This window comes from Mangifera indica, chromosome 9 (genome assembly GCF_011075055.1).
Source record: "Mangifera indica cultivar Alphonso chromosome 9, CATAS_Mindica_2.1, whole genome shotgun sequence".
Lineage (NCBI taxonomy): Eukaryota > Viridiplantae > Streptophyta > Magnoliopsida > Sapindales > Anacardiaceae > Mangifera > Mangifera indica.
Window position 1 is genome coordinate 4,400,447 of NC_058145.1, and position 16,630 is coordinate 4,417,076.

The window sequence follows — 16,630 nt, forward strand, 5'->3', positions numbered from 1 at the left end:
TGTCTTAAAATTATATGACTGAAGGTAAAATAGTAACAAAAAGAGTTTAAGGTTTATCGTTATCTTAATTTAAAAAAAAAAGATATTTTTGTCTTAAAAATATAATAAATAATGGTAAAACTATAAAAAAAAAATAATTAAGATTACTTTAGTAATCTTTTCATTTCTAAGGTGGAAGTTATTATTTTTGATGACCTTTTATAGTAGTGGAGTAACAATTCAATTTTTTTTTAAATCAAACAAAACTGTGAACTCCTTAGGATTTCATTCATATATGCATTGATTTACAAACATGACATACAACCATAAAGTGTTTAAGAATTTTTAAATGTGTTTAGAGGCTCCTTTATCTTTCACAAGTCATTGGAATGTGTAAATGACGTTCTTGATCCAAGGGTAGGATCATACCTTACCTCGGTATCCATGGAACATGAAATGTGCACCAAAGTATGCTAAAACGTGATGCATAGGTAGGTGGTGTTTTTGTATGGGCATACATGATGTGTAAATAAAAAAAAAAAGTTTGAAATTATGAAATTTGTGTATGTATATATGGATGTCATGTACGGTCATGCATCAATAATGCATACTGTATATCAACCTTAATCTCTTATAATTCGTGATATATCTAGATTTTGGGGCAAATAAGTATAATGGATTATCTTTATCCAAGGATTATGCACATTGGTGCATGATCCATGTACAATTGTGCATATGCCAAAAGTAATCCATTTAGGTTTATCTTTACCGAATTGGATAAACTCCAATTTCCACAATTTCCAACACATACAAACATCTCAAGATTATTAAACTTTGGTCCTTGATTATGATAATTACATTTTGAGCCCAAAGACCTCTTGAAATACCTAAACTTTGTACTAGATTAAACTTAGATAATTTTAATCAACTTTTTTTATGTATGACTCGTAGACTCTCTGTTGGGTTAATAGTGGATGGATTCATATTGAGTTTTTCACTTGATAACCATCCAAATATAAACTAAGATTAGCCTCTAGTAAGATATCATGATCATTCGATTAAATTAATACAGTTCCTTTTTCCATATACATAATGTACATGGACTATTAGATTGATGCCCTATTACAAAAGCCCCCATATGGGTGTGTGTATGAAGCACTTCATAGGTATTATCGCACAACAACCTTAACGCTTTCATATTAGGTTCCTAAGCCAAAGATCAAATAGTAGTGACTCATGAACTCATTTCATAGGTCACACAATAGTAGCACATTTTCCTCAGTCTCATGTCAAATATCACACAAAATTGGCGTCTTATTCTTACACCACATATCATACAATAGTAGTACCTCCACCTAACTTTACGCCACAAAACACACAATAATAGCTAACATATTTTTTTTAATTTTAAAAATCACACAACACTGGTATATAGTTAATCTCTTCAAGTCAATGATCATAGAATATCTGCTATTGTTTCTTAACCTCATACCACATATTACAAAGTTTATGGCTGATTACTCAAATACTTAGTCGTTTCCATAAAACCTACGACTTATCAACATCATTTCAACTCATAATATTCATATCTCATAATATGTGCCTTATATCACATAGTTAAAGATAGTTCACATAATTATTTACCTTATTTCGTGTAGATTAAGGCTATTATCTATATTCAGTCGTCTTATTTCACAAAGATTAACATTATTCCCAATTTATTTGCTTTAGTGCGCATAACCTAAGGCTACATAAGTAATTTACCTTCTCATTTCATATAGAATAGCTTCATGAACATGTGTTCATAGTTTATGCACAACTAGACATAAATTTTAGTTATGAACGGACATGACTATCTTTGTAACAAATATTCACCACTTCATGTATATATTGCCATTCATATCCCTTGAAATGTTCACTGTTCATCCTTAACCTTACAATTGAATGGTAATTCACCATTAAGAATGGGCATTCAATCGATTCTGTTACTCAAAATCTCATACTTTCAACTATTGTTTCTACACCCTAATCATCAAAGTAAAACTCTAAGGTACTTAGGTCGTCAATCATTCTAATTATTCACGTTTACATGCTTAATAATATAAATATTCATTCAATTTACAACTCTTTATATACATGTTTGTCATCGTTAAACATGTTTTATGGTGATTAATCATTCATGAAATAACATCACTTGATAACATGCATCCTCATTTGATAACATTAATAAAATAGATTGAATAGCCTACTTACCTTTCCTCTAACGTATAACACGTCTTCAAGCTTTAAAATTTGATAATTAATCCTCTGGTCAATTTAATTTTGGCCCTCAATCTCATTGGAATTGTTTTTGTGCAAATATATAATGAAAGTGTAAAAATTTATCTTCTGTAAATCAAACTCCTTTATATAGATTTTCATAATTAACCATCACAAGCAGACGTTCAACCATTATGCACGAGTGTGCATAACAATTACACTGCTTGAATCATGTTTCTCTATCTTCCATAATCATGATTTGTTATAACTACCGCTCATGAACGAATGTCTCTCTTACTTGAACAAGTATTCATGGAATTAAATTTATTTTCTTGCGCTTGTGTGATTGTTCATCCATCATGAAATCTCATAGACACTAAACGGGCATTCATTCTCCATTAATGACTGTTCATCAATACTTGAATAACATTTTAAAAAACTTAAATAATGTAAAATGATCATAATACTCTTGAGATGTATATGTAAATGTTATAACGAATAATTTTTGTATGTTGAGGGGCATCATTATTGTCAAATTGAATGTCTATATTGCATTTGTGGGTAAAATTTGTGAATAAAATTTTATGTTAGTAACAAAAAAATATATCATATATAATCACTAAAATTAAAGACATTAAAAAATATTTCAATTTTATTATTAGAGTAGGAAAACATTCAATATGATAGATAGAAACCAATGAAGAAAATATAGAACAAACTAAGGTCGAAAGTCAAGACCTATGTAATATACAGTTTCTTTAACAGATTCACCTCCTTCACTTGCATGCACAAGAATTTGAATACTATTTGTTTCTTAGGATACAATGATAGAGGAATAACAAGAGAGACAATACTCTTCTATTATGATAAATTAAATCAAGTTTAAACTTTAGCACAAGAAAACCTAAAGAGCACTTAAGGACTTAGAGAGAAACTATTAGAGATTAAAGAGAAATTGAGAGCTCAAAATTTTATGTATGAAAATGAGAGAAGTAACCCCTTTTTGAAACTGTTGGAGATTAAAATTTTCTTCTTTCCACCATTTTCAAAGAAATTTATTGTTTTGTTTTTATTATTGTTATTGTTGGTAGTGACAATGGTTGTGGTGATCATTCAATGGTGAAAAGTTGATGAAGAAGATTGATTTTGCTATTAAAGGCAGGGGAATGATGCTGGGTCAATGATGGGTTTGATGATTTAGCTTTAGATCCAGTTCTAGAGTAATTTTTTTGATGGATGGAGCTGAAACTGAATAGTTCCATAAAAATTAGAAACAAAACCTATTTAGAATAAATCAATTCTAGATAGAAACCAAAATTGAATTTCGAATACTCAACTATTCTAATTTCTACCTAGTATTTTGCTCACCCTTAGGTAAAAGAGCAATTGAACGAACATTGAATAAGACAATACTTGAAGCTGGAAGGTCTTCTAAGTAAGTTATTTCAGCTCCACACTTATTTTTTTATGAACAACTAGTTAGTAGAATTCATGATTTAATCATCTGTTGTGTGGTTACAATCGTATTATTTTTATAGTTTGTGGGTAATATTATGTTATCATTGGTTCATCTACTTCTTGAGATAGTGTTTCCACCTTCAATAAAATAAATTAGCCGGCGGCTGATCTTTAATTGAACTACTAGATCTCTCTTTCATTTCTTGATATTCTGAAAACTTCTTGTAAGCATATATTGACTCAAGAAGCTTTTGGAATCTCCTTGTGAAACCCACAAACGGGGGAGGGGATATGTAATAATGATTCAAGAACCCAAGGAAATGAAACTTCTTGGATGGATTGGAGCCATGTCGTATGCATCATGTAATATTAAATAGGGGAGGACATATTAAATGAAGGAGCTTTTTTAGAATGCTTTTCACCGACCAAAATGTTGTAATCTTTTAGAAATGGGATTTCGGGTTGTCCTGGATTGGATTCGTCATTTAATTTACTCTGATGTTAAATCCATCACACGTGATTGCAAGACACCGGCTTTTATTCTAGATCAACCATAATTCTGAGGAGCTGCAACTATATATTTAATTATATATCATTATATAATTAAATATTATTTTATTTATAATTTAAAATTATTTAATTATGTGATAATATATTATTATTTATATATATAAGAATATTCATTAAAAAAATGGATCATAGGATAAGGCTTATAGATCAATTCCACGTATCCTACTAAAAAATATTAAGTGATAAAAAATTAATTAAATATTAATAAAGATTTAAAATTATAATTTAATGGGCTAATTCGTAAAAACATGTATTGACTTGCTAAGGACTCATGGGGGCACAATCTTAGGGCCCTAAGTCATGCCTCAAGCCTTAAGTTTTTGTTGGATCAGTTTGGTACAGAAATTTTTCAAGTGGTGAGCCTCCATCGAACCCAACACGTGGACTCAATGGGTTGTGTTAGAATCATCTCGATACAACTTGATCCAACCTATTATCACCTCTAAATGAGATCTTTATTTTTGTTTAAACTGTAATTATCTAAGTAAGTTAAATTTTAAAAATTAAATTAATAATAGATTAAGCAATTGCGAATATTACTAAGAAGCCACTTTGTAGGGCATATCCACTAACTCCAACCGAATACTTAAAAACTTAATAAATACAAGTACTCGTCTGAATATCAATTATTATATATAATATAGATAATGTTAACCCAAAAATCCTTAAGATTAATTTGAATGGTTAAAAATAAGATTTAAAATAATATATCAAAATTAAAATTTTAATTTATTTAATATATTAGTTATGGGATCAATTATTGAATTTATAATTTTATCTATTTAATATGTTTAATTTTAAATTTTAAATTTTATTTATTTAATATAATCAATTTAATATTAAAAAAATAGTGTAATATAATTGATTTTTAACTTAAAATTTCACATGAAAAATGTAGTCAACTTAAGCCCAAAGTGACTGGATGGTTCAAATGAGATAGGAAAATTGTAATCCCAATGGGTAATATATTGGCCATATAAACACTTGTAAAAGATGACAAATCAATCACCATCACCCCTTTCGGTGTCGGTGCAAAAACTAACTACTCATGACGGTGCACACTAGTGAAATTATTCAGCCTTGTTTTCTTCAAGACACACCCTAGTTGAGTGTCGGCCACTTCACATCCCTACCACTTGTATTTTAGACTTTATAATTTTTAATTATGATGGTCCAGCGCAGACATGGGATGATATTATTTTAATTAATAAACTACTTAAAAAAGAATTTGAATCTCAAGAATTTGAATCTCTTATTTAGTATGTTAAGCCGGCCTTGGTTTAAAATTCCATTTAAAACCCCAACTTTTATTGCTATTCATTGAATAAAACAAATTACTAATATAATTTTATCAAATTAAAGGATTGGAACATGTTATCTTTAGCAGAAATGTTAACGTTTGTCCTAATACATCGTTACAAACCAAAAACTTCGAAGCTTTTAAGATTGCAGACAACTATATTTTATTCTAATTATATCAAAATAATAAATTGTTAATCTTAATCTCATCACCGAAAATTCTCTCTTTGTTTAACTCTTCTTGATACCTCCATTGAGATAGTGCAATTCAATGAAAATTGTATCATTTCATTGTAACTCCAATTAAAATTGTGGCGTTAACGTTCTATACATACCAAAAACAATACTAAACACATATTGGACAAATTCTTTAACGGTGGCCATAAATAATTTACTCTAATCACCAACCATTTGACGTATACCAACTCCACCATTAGTTTAGTGAACCCCACAAATAATTGATTGAAATGTCATTTCTTCAACACAATTAATTCAAGATAGATCGATATAATAACTATAATCAAGAACACTTTTATTAGATGATACTACTTTGAGTATGTTGAATACAATGATGCAGGATCATAAGATTTGATTCTATGATTGGTAATGTAAAAGATATAAAATAAGGGATCCAACCGTAACGAGAAATGAGGAATTAATATAATTGGAGACATCGAACTTCTCCTGAAATGGTTCGTGGTCATTTTCTGTTTGCTTATTACACCATTCTTGAAAATCATAGTATGGTGGAGTGGCATAGATTAGAAGAAATATAAATAAATCAGTAATGTGGCCGCTTGTGGCTATGACTCCTTGTCAAAATAGTGGTTTGCAAGTGCGTTTTCTTGTGCCTAGACATTTTATTTAGTAGGGCTAATGATGTTGTTGCATAAGACGATTTTGGAGTAGTCAAAGAAATAAGAGAGAAGTAATGCTTATCAATTGATGAATGAGTTGTTGGATTCAATTCATTATCTAGTGGCTGAGGAGAACAATGGCAAAAGGAGACGAAAAGCGTATGAATTGTTAATGATTTGTAAAATAGTCGAGGGCATTTTTGTTTTTTACTTAATTAGGGAATTTTTATATTTTTCTTATTTTTCTCTAAATTTTAATAGAATTTATTGATAAAATCTAACGGAAAATAGAAATTTATCATTCTTCTACTTTAAAGATAACAATTTATCATTTTAACATAGTTTATGAGAAAATAGTCATCATTTATTTAATATATTAGAAAAAACTTTATTTCTTTTCATTTTATAAATAATATATGGTGTGATCTATAGCATTAAAGAGGTTATTTAAAATTGTGAGGATCCTAGTTTATGGGCAAATTACTCATTGAAGGGCTAAGAAATTTTAAACAACACATAAATTGCTACTTATAGGAAAATACAACCAATTTAGAGATGTTAAAGGCCAAAGCAAAGGAGTTACAACCTCCATTAATCACATTGCTCACTTGAAGGTTAGGAAGAATAGGCTTCTTGGATTGGATTGATGCCATTATTTTCTTGTTACTGTTTTATATTGTTTTACAGTCCTACTTCAATTTAATCTCTTGTTTTAGGAATCATAATTAAGCTGGGTCTATTATTTTAGGTGTTCTCCATATTAGAATAAGATATGTTTCAATTAATAGGTTCATTATTTTCCTAATTAGTTAAAAGTAATATTTGTTGAACGAATAGAAATCCTTATGTGACACCCCTAAACAAATCTCATAGCAGTAAAACGTGAGAAAGATATTGGGTTTGTGTGTACATCTCTCATAGTTTAGGGATGTTAAGATAAAAGGGTTAAATAACTTATAAGCTCCTTAAACTATCAATACGCGTTTTGAGTTGCAAAGCTCAAAAATAAAACTATGATTAACTATATATCCAAAGTAAAAATATCTTGACAGTGAGTCAGACTATTAGACAAGAGATGTTATAAATAGTATCAGAATCACTCAATGTGTCCTCTTAAATAATGATGAGACAAACCTCAATGAGGATACTAAATTCCGTAATTGGGGGGGGGGGGGGGGGGTGGGGGGTGAATGTGGCATCCCTTGGTAAATCTTACATCGTTAAAACACATGAGAGATGTCATGTTTGTATGTACATCTCACATCGCTTAGGGATGTTACCTCTAGACAAATCTCATACAGTAAAGTACGAGAGTGATGTCAGGTTTGTGTGTGCATCCCACATTGCTTAGGAATTTTAGATGAAACTTGTTAAATTTCATGTAAACTCCTTAAATTATTAAGATGAGTTTTAGTTATAAAACTCAAAAATAAAACTATGATGGACTAAACTCTAAAGAGGATAATATATTGAAAACGGATTAAGTTATTAGATCAAAGATGTTGCACCTTGTGTAATTAGGGAGTATTAGTAATAATAACACTAATAGGACTCTCGACTGTAAGAGGAAGACTATTTTCCTACCATTTAGCATTGTACCCCATTTTAGGGGTGGAGAAAATATCCTGAATAATAGTTTTTGAAAAATAATTTCATAAAGTACAATTTGTATATACTCTACATTCTTGTTGAAGTAATTTATTTGTTTAGTCGAAAATTAACAACATACTTTTCCTTATTTTGTCTTTGAGAGTGGCAAATCAAAACTAGTCTCTTCTTGTTGGTAGTGAATTTCTTATGAAACAAGGGACTGCTAGTCTTTCTTCTATTTTTGTTTTTTATTCAAGTCATAAAACAACCTCAAAACCAAACAAATGTTACTTTAAAATTCTTTAAACACAATCATTAATGTTTGGGTACAACATATTGGTTCCAAAACATAGGTTGCAATGGCTTCACGTTGTCTTAGACCTTTTATTGATGACATAGATGAAATTAATGCGTGCTTCATAGCATGAACAAGACAATAGTGTAATTTTAGCAAGATTTACAAATCCTTGAGCAACTAACGCGTCATAATGCACAAATTAGCTATGAAAGTTCTAATTTCAAAATTGGCTTGGCAAAACTCCTATGAGCAAGGTGAACTTTGAAGAACCCTCTCAATTGAATGAAACATTTGAAGTAGAAATTGAGGTAAGATATATACCTAATGAAGAGGTTGAAGAATTGAATGTTAATGTATCATATAAAAGTGATTATTTCTTCATTTAAGAGAATTTTAAAGTTGAAAAAATTGATAAGGTGCATGTTAAAGTCGGTGCTCTACTAACAAATCTTTTCAACAATATGAATTTATGTAACATATTTGAATATTTGAGTAGCACTGAGGTTTATTCACCATTTGTGTCAAATATCGAATTGGTGACATTTGTGTCACAAATGTCAATTTGTACATTATGTGTAGAAATCAAATAGAGATACCAAATTTGTGTCAATATTTTATAGGAGTTTACATAAGTCACTAGGTATAAAACATATCATCCTCAGATTGATAGACAAGTAAGGAGGACCAATCAAGTGTTAGAGGACATGTTGAAAGTTTGTTGTATGGATCATAGAACAAGTTAAGCTAACATTGTATTATTGATGGAGTTTACTTATAATAATAGTTATCAGATGACCATTAAAATGACACCCTATAAGACATTGTCGTTAAAGTAGTGTCCTAGAGACAATTGTGATCGATATACGATTATGTAATTTTGTAATCATTATTTTTAATTAATGATAGTTTTATTTGATATGTTTTCATAATGGTTGTTACGAGAGAACTCTGTGAGAGTCTCTCTTCACATGCTCATAATAGGACATAGTTATGACACAATAGTCCATAGATATGTAGAGAAAATGCACTACGCTTGTTATGCAATTCACATGGTCAAGGAGCCTAATCTCTATCTCAACTCAAACCAATCAATATAGAAAAAAAGATTTCATAAAAATTATCTTTAAATAAAATGTCTTCACCACCAATGTATTTACTTGCATTGCATATAAGTGTCATCATATATTAGGATTCAAAAATGTATCCTAAATGACCAAGAATACATCATCAAAGTTTTGGGATAGAAAGTATTCCCTGGATGACTAAGTTGAGTTAAGAATTCTATGTTATCAAAGTTTGAAGTCCAAATGTGTAGTACCTATAGGTAAGTCTAAGAGCATTCTAGTATTTTCTCTTACTTTTTAATTGAGCTAATTAATATTTTTTAGAGTAATACACACCCGTGTATATGGGTATACATAACCATTTATCGTTAGCAAAATTTGAATTTTGGATAAGATCACGATCAAAACAAAATTGGATGAATTTTCATAGTTATGTGACACAACACACGCCTGTGTATAGTGGGTACAAGCTCATGTGTTATGTCTAGGGGACAAAATAAAAAAAGGTTATTTGACCTAATTCTATTTTTTTTTTCACACTCCAATCGCACAAACAGAAAGAGAGGAGAGAGAAGAGATGTCTTTGGTCGTCAGGAAGAGCCACCGGTCGTCAAAAGTCACAACCACGTGAAGATTATGACATTCTTCAAAAGTCAAGTAAGTTGGTCTTGCATTCTCTTGGCTAGACAACCATGCTTTCTATTGAGTTAAAATATTTAACGAACAACGATGATTTCAAAGCAAGTACACGATGCTATGATGAGTATTTGATTATTGTCATATGCTTGTATGATGTTAAATTCGTTTGCAAATGCCATGAACTGATTATGTATGGCGTATAAGGTTTAAAGATGATATTGTTGGTGATGTGTAATGTTGAGTGGTTTTATATGTTTAGTTAATTGATAAAACTTGTTTAGGATGTCTAGATATTTCCTCCATATATACGTATATGTTAAAATTGTTGAAGGTCAATCAAAAATCATGTAACCCATGAGTTTTGCAATCTCTAGATCATGACACGTGGTTATATATGGTCTTATACACGTTCATGTGTTGTTAGTTTCAAATAGGAAATTTCACAATTTTCGTATGCTCATTTTGAGGAAAAGCACACACAATCGTGTTGTATGTGATACATACTCATGTGTGACATTTTAAAAGTGGACGCTGCAGTCAAAAACCTAAAGGGAAATGTGATAAAATTTTAATTTCTTATTAAATAAAAGTTTACCTCTAATCTTAATTGAGATGAGAAATTGGTTCACAGGTGGATATTTAAGTTTTTGAAAGTTAATGGGGTAGGATTTTGAAATTACATCAAATCTTAGGTGGTAAACAAGTCTTTTGGCCTATAAAAAAATATGATTCACAATTTAGTTCAGTTTGATTTGGTTTGAAACTATTTTATAAACTAAACTAAAATATAATTTTTAAATAATTTGGTTTAGTTGTATGATTTGAATCAAATTATACACAATCTTAATTTTAATCAAATTATGCCTAAAATTTTATAAAAGCAGGTCAAAGACATTGCCTTTATTTTTTCCTGGGATATTAATTAAAATAGGCAACCGTTTTCCCGCTTAAACCTTTTTTGACAACAATTCATACGTTTTACCTTTTTAAGCAAATTGAATTTTTCATTCCAAAAATACCCTTGTTTAATTTCTCAACGTTTACTGTAGTATTTCGTCGATTAATTACTTACGTTTAACTATACGCATTAAGATTAATTTATCTGTGATGAATAAAATCTATAGATTGAAAAACAGATATACTATAGATTGAATAAAATCTATAGATTGAAAATGTTAATCTATGAATAAAATTAAAAAACACATTGAAAATCTATAGATTGAATAAAATTTATGAATAAAATCTACAAATTTTATAAAATTTATTTTATAAAATCTATAAATGTATAAAATAATTAAATTTAAAATTGATTGATATATATATAGAAAATAATGGATATATCGAAAACGGTACGTTTTTCTCAAACAGTGCATTTTCTCAAAAAGGGGTGCAGGAAAGTGTTAAGGGGTGCGGGAAGGGAATGAAAATACAAACGGGTGTGTGAAAATACAAATAGGTGCGTGAAAATGTAAAAGGGTGCGTGAAAATACAAACGGGTCCGTAAAAATACAAAACAAATGCGTAAAAATATAAACGGGTGCATGAAAATGTGAAAGGGTACATAAAAATACAAACAGGTGCGTGAAAATGTGAAAGGGGTGCGTGAAAATGTGAAGGGGTGAGTAAAAATATAAACGGGGGTGTGAAAATATGAAGGGGTGCGGGAATTGACTAAAAGGTACGAGTGCGTGAATTTACTAAAGGGTGCAGGAATGGGTACGGGTGCAGGTGCGTGAAAGGGTACGGGAATTGGTGCAAGTACGTGAAGGGATGCGGGAATTTACTAAAGGTTGCGGGAATAGGTGCAGGTGCGTGAAGGGTGCGGGAATTTACTAAAGGGTGCAGAAAATTGCACCCCTTAATATTATATAAAAGGGTGCAGGAAATGTGTAAAAGGTGTGGGAAATTGCACCCCTCCACGCACCCCTTTATATATAAAGGGGTGCAGTAAATGTATATATATATTATATTATATTAATAATATATATATATATATATTTTATATATATTATTAATATAATATATATTTTTTATATTTCATGCACCTGCACTCATTTCCACACCCTTTTACGCACTCGCACCCTTTATCGCACTCTTTAGTCAATTCCTGCACCCTTCCACACACCCTTTCAGCAATTACCGAAAGAGTACGACAATTGCTGAAAGGGTGCGACAAGCATTGCGGGTGTGTGGAAGAGTGCGACAATTGCTGAAAGGGTGCATGGAAGGTGCAACAATTGCTGAAAAGGTGCGGCAAGTGTTGCGGGTGCGATAATTGCTGAAAATGTGCGTGAAAGGGTGCGACAATTTTTGAAAGGGTATGAGAATTGACTAAAGGGTGCGGAAAGGGGTGCGAGTGCGTGAAAGGGTGCGGGTGTGTGAAGAGGTGCGGGAATGGGTGCAGGTGCATGGGAGGGTGCGACAATTGCTGAAAGGGTGTGTGGAAGGGTGCGACAATTTCTGAAAGGGTACGAGAATTGACTAAAGGGTGCGGGAAGGGGTGCGAGTGTGTGAAAGGGTGCGGGTGTGTAAATAGGTGCGGGAATGGGTGCAGGTGCATGGAATATAAAAAATATATATTATATTAATAATATATATATATTTACTGCACCCCTTTATATATAAAGGGGTGCGTGGAGGGGTGCAATTTCCCGCACCCTTCACGCATCCGCACCTATTCTCGCAACCTTTAGTAAATTCCCGTACCCCTTCACGCACTTGCACCAATTCCCACACCCTTTCACGCATCTGCACCCATTCCCACACCCTTTAGTAAATTCACGCACCTGTACCCTTTAGTCAATTCCCGCACCCCTTCATATTTTCACGCACCCGTTTGTATTTTTACGCACCCCTTCACATTTTCACGTACCCGTTTGTATTTTTACGCACCCCTTCACATTTTCACGCACCCGTTTATATTTTTACGCACCTCTTCACATTTTCATGCACCCGTTTGTATTTTTACTCACCCTTTCACATTTTCACGCACCCGTTTATATTTTTATGCACTTGTTTTGTATTTTCACAGACCTGTTTGTATTTTCACGCACCCCTTCACATTTTCAAGCACCCATTTGTATTTTCACACACCCGTATGTATTTTCATTCCCTTCCCGCACCCCTTAACACTTTCCTGCACCCCTTTTTGAGAAAACGCACCGTTTTGATAAAAACGTACCGTTTTCGATATATCCATTATTTTCCATATATATCAATCAATTTTAAATTTAATTATTTTATAAATTTATAGATTTTATAAAATAAATTTTATTCATAAATTTTATTCAATCTATAGATTTTCAATGTGTTTTTCAATTTTATTTATAGATTAGCATTTTCAATTTGTAGATTTTATTCAATTTGTAGTATATCTATTTTTCAATCTATAGATTTTATTCATTACAGATAAATTAATCTTAATGCGTATAGTTAAGGCTGAGAAAGGTAGGCAATTAATCGATGTGAAAGGTAGATTTTATAAAATAAATTCCACGTGAAAGGTAGACAATTAATCGACGAAATGCTACGGTAAGGTTGAGAAATTAAACGAGGGGTACTTTTAGAATGAAAAAAATAATTTGCTTAAAAAGGTAAAACATTAAATTTGTTGCCGAAAAAGGTTTAGGCGGGAAAACGGTTGTCTATTTTAATTAATATCCCTTTTTTTCTGTAGGTTGTATAATACATAATAAATTTTCTCAATTAGGGTCACAAACAAACCATGTTTGGTTTGACTAAAGGCAAGATGAGTTTGAGGCTTGAATATGATTTTTTAGCCAAGCTCGATCTTAATATTTGTTGGAATGGTGAACTTGTGAGCTCACTAAGGGGCTGTTTGGTTCCAGTTTTTAAAGATTACCTTGATAATTTATTTTTTATTCCCTTGTTTGATTTATCAGTAATAAAATATTACAGTAATATTCTATTATCAATGTTGACGTGACAAATAATATATGTGGTAATTTGATTATCACCTTCACCTTAGGTATTTAAAGATTACCAAGATAATCTTGATTTTATTATAATTATATTATTATTTATTAATTTTTTGAGACAAAAATAAATTTATTTTTAATTAATATGACAAATAATATAAAAAATATTTAAAAATAATTATATTCAAGGGCATTTAAGTAAAATAATTTACTAGTAATCTTTTATTATCTTTAATCAAACACAATAATTATTTATACCTATCAAATTTTATCAAATATAATAATCATTTATACTTAGTAATCTTCTAAATAATATATTTTCAAGATAATTTTTCTATTTTGATAATAAAACATTACTTAAACCAAACGCCCCCTAAGGGTGTGCACGATTCGATTGATATGATTTGAGAATTTATTCTAATTATACCAAAAATATATATATATTTGAAAACATTCACACACACACACACACACACACACATATATATATATATATATATATATATATATATATATATTCATTTTAGATATACAAATAAATATATATTTTGATTGTAATATATTTTTATGATAAAGATGCTCTCATTTAAATAAATATATTCAATTAAAATAATAATTATTTATATTTATTAATTTATATTATATTATTATTAATTTATATTTAATATTTTTGCGCATTTTATGCTAATACTAACTATACACATTTCAAATAATTTTTTAAAAATTATGATATTAAAGTATCATTTTTAAAATTAAATTCGAAATCGACCGTTATTGGCACCCCTTCCCCACCTACGATCCCATCCGTCAAAAGTACCGGAAGAAAGAGTGAAATCTTTTAAGCTCTGACAGCAATTAGGGGCCACCACCAGCTGGCACTCTTAAATATTTCTTGTACGTTTTGAGTACACTGTATCAACCTTCATTGCGAGACTTGTCATTTTTAGATTCGTTAAATGTGTCAAAATATTCCCCTAATCACCATCGTGGCTACAGCTGGATTATTTTACACTTTAAAATAATTAAATAAAAAGAAAAATATTGAAACAATTGAAATGAAGTTTTTTTTTTTAAATCCTTGATATTGCGATTTATTTGGGTTAAAAAAAAAAAAAGAGATGCCGATGAGTGGTTTCTTAATCCTAAGTATATAGGGTTTGGTTGAAATCAAATTAATTTGAAATTAAAAATTAATTTAATTTAATTTAAATTTATTTAACTTAAATTTAAATCAAATTTATATAAAAAATTTAATTTATTTTTAAACAAAATTGAATTTAAATTAGAAAAAATTTAACTTTAATTCATACATTGGATATATAATTTAATTTTAAGTTATATTAAATAATTATTAAATTGATATAATTTTATATATTATTTGATAAAATAATATTATTTTATTAATAATTATAAATTTAAATGATAAATTTGATAAATTTAAATTGAATTAGTTTTACAATTAAATTAAATTATTTTTATTTAATTTGTATTTGAATTATACTTAATTTTAATTGATAAATTTAAATTAAATTTAAATTAAATTATTTTTAATTAAAATAAACTCAAATCAATTGACGATAAAACTCAACTCAACTGGCATCCACAAATGTACCTATTCATCGTCACAATCATGATGTGACTCTTTAATTAATTTTTTATCTTAAACCTCTTAAAGTTAATCTCAACGCTTTCAATGATGTGAACTCTGATTCCTTTTAACATTAGTTAGTCAAGAATTACGATTTAATATCAACTAAATGAAACCATAATTTAAATACCAACTCTGGAATCCAACAATTATTAAAGGCCAAAAGACTTATTCCCATCCCCGATTTCGTGTATTTTCAAATTTTTATCAACCAAATTTTAAAAATTTAAATTTTTATTATTTTATTAATATTTTTGATTAAAATTAATGATAAAATTTTTATTTAATAAAAAAATTTTAAAAGTAAAATTTTATTTTTTCTAAAAAATTAATAATTTTTTCCATTCAAAAATTTAAAAAGTTTGCTTGTCTCTAAGGTTTTTTTCCTTTTTATTCGACCACCGAAATCCAATCGGCCAACTTCATCTTTCCACCATGCATTGGCCGTCTCTCTCTCTTCATCTTCAGTTTCATTTCGTTGAAACTGACCAAATCAAACCATATTTGATTGCTCCCAATTTAGGCGTCGACTCTTGTAAGCATTTGAATATGTATTTTCCTCCTAAATCCTAACAATGATTTATCTCTTCTCATATCTCTTTTTGTTAAAAACAAATGGAACACTAATGTCATTTGGTTTTGCTAGCTTTAACATAATGAAATCGAACACGAAAAAAGAGAGAGTCAACCAATGCATAGGTGGAAAGATGAAGTTAATTGGTCAGATTCAATCGTTAGACAAAAAAAATTTAAAGAGAAAGTAAATTGTTAACTTTTTTAATTATGAGAATAAATAAGATAAAATTTTAATTTTTAAAATTTTTTTATTAAATAATTTTTTAATTTTAATTAAAAATTTTAATATTAATATAAATATTTAAGTTTATAAATATTTTCTGACAGGAATTTGGAAAATGCCAAATCATGACAGGGAATAAGTCCTTTGGGCATTATTAAATAGTAAGATGGCAGGTTACATCATGTGAATGGACAATGTCAGTTTGGAAATTTCAACAGCAAAATGATGGAAG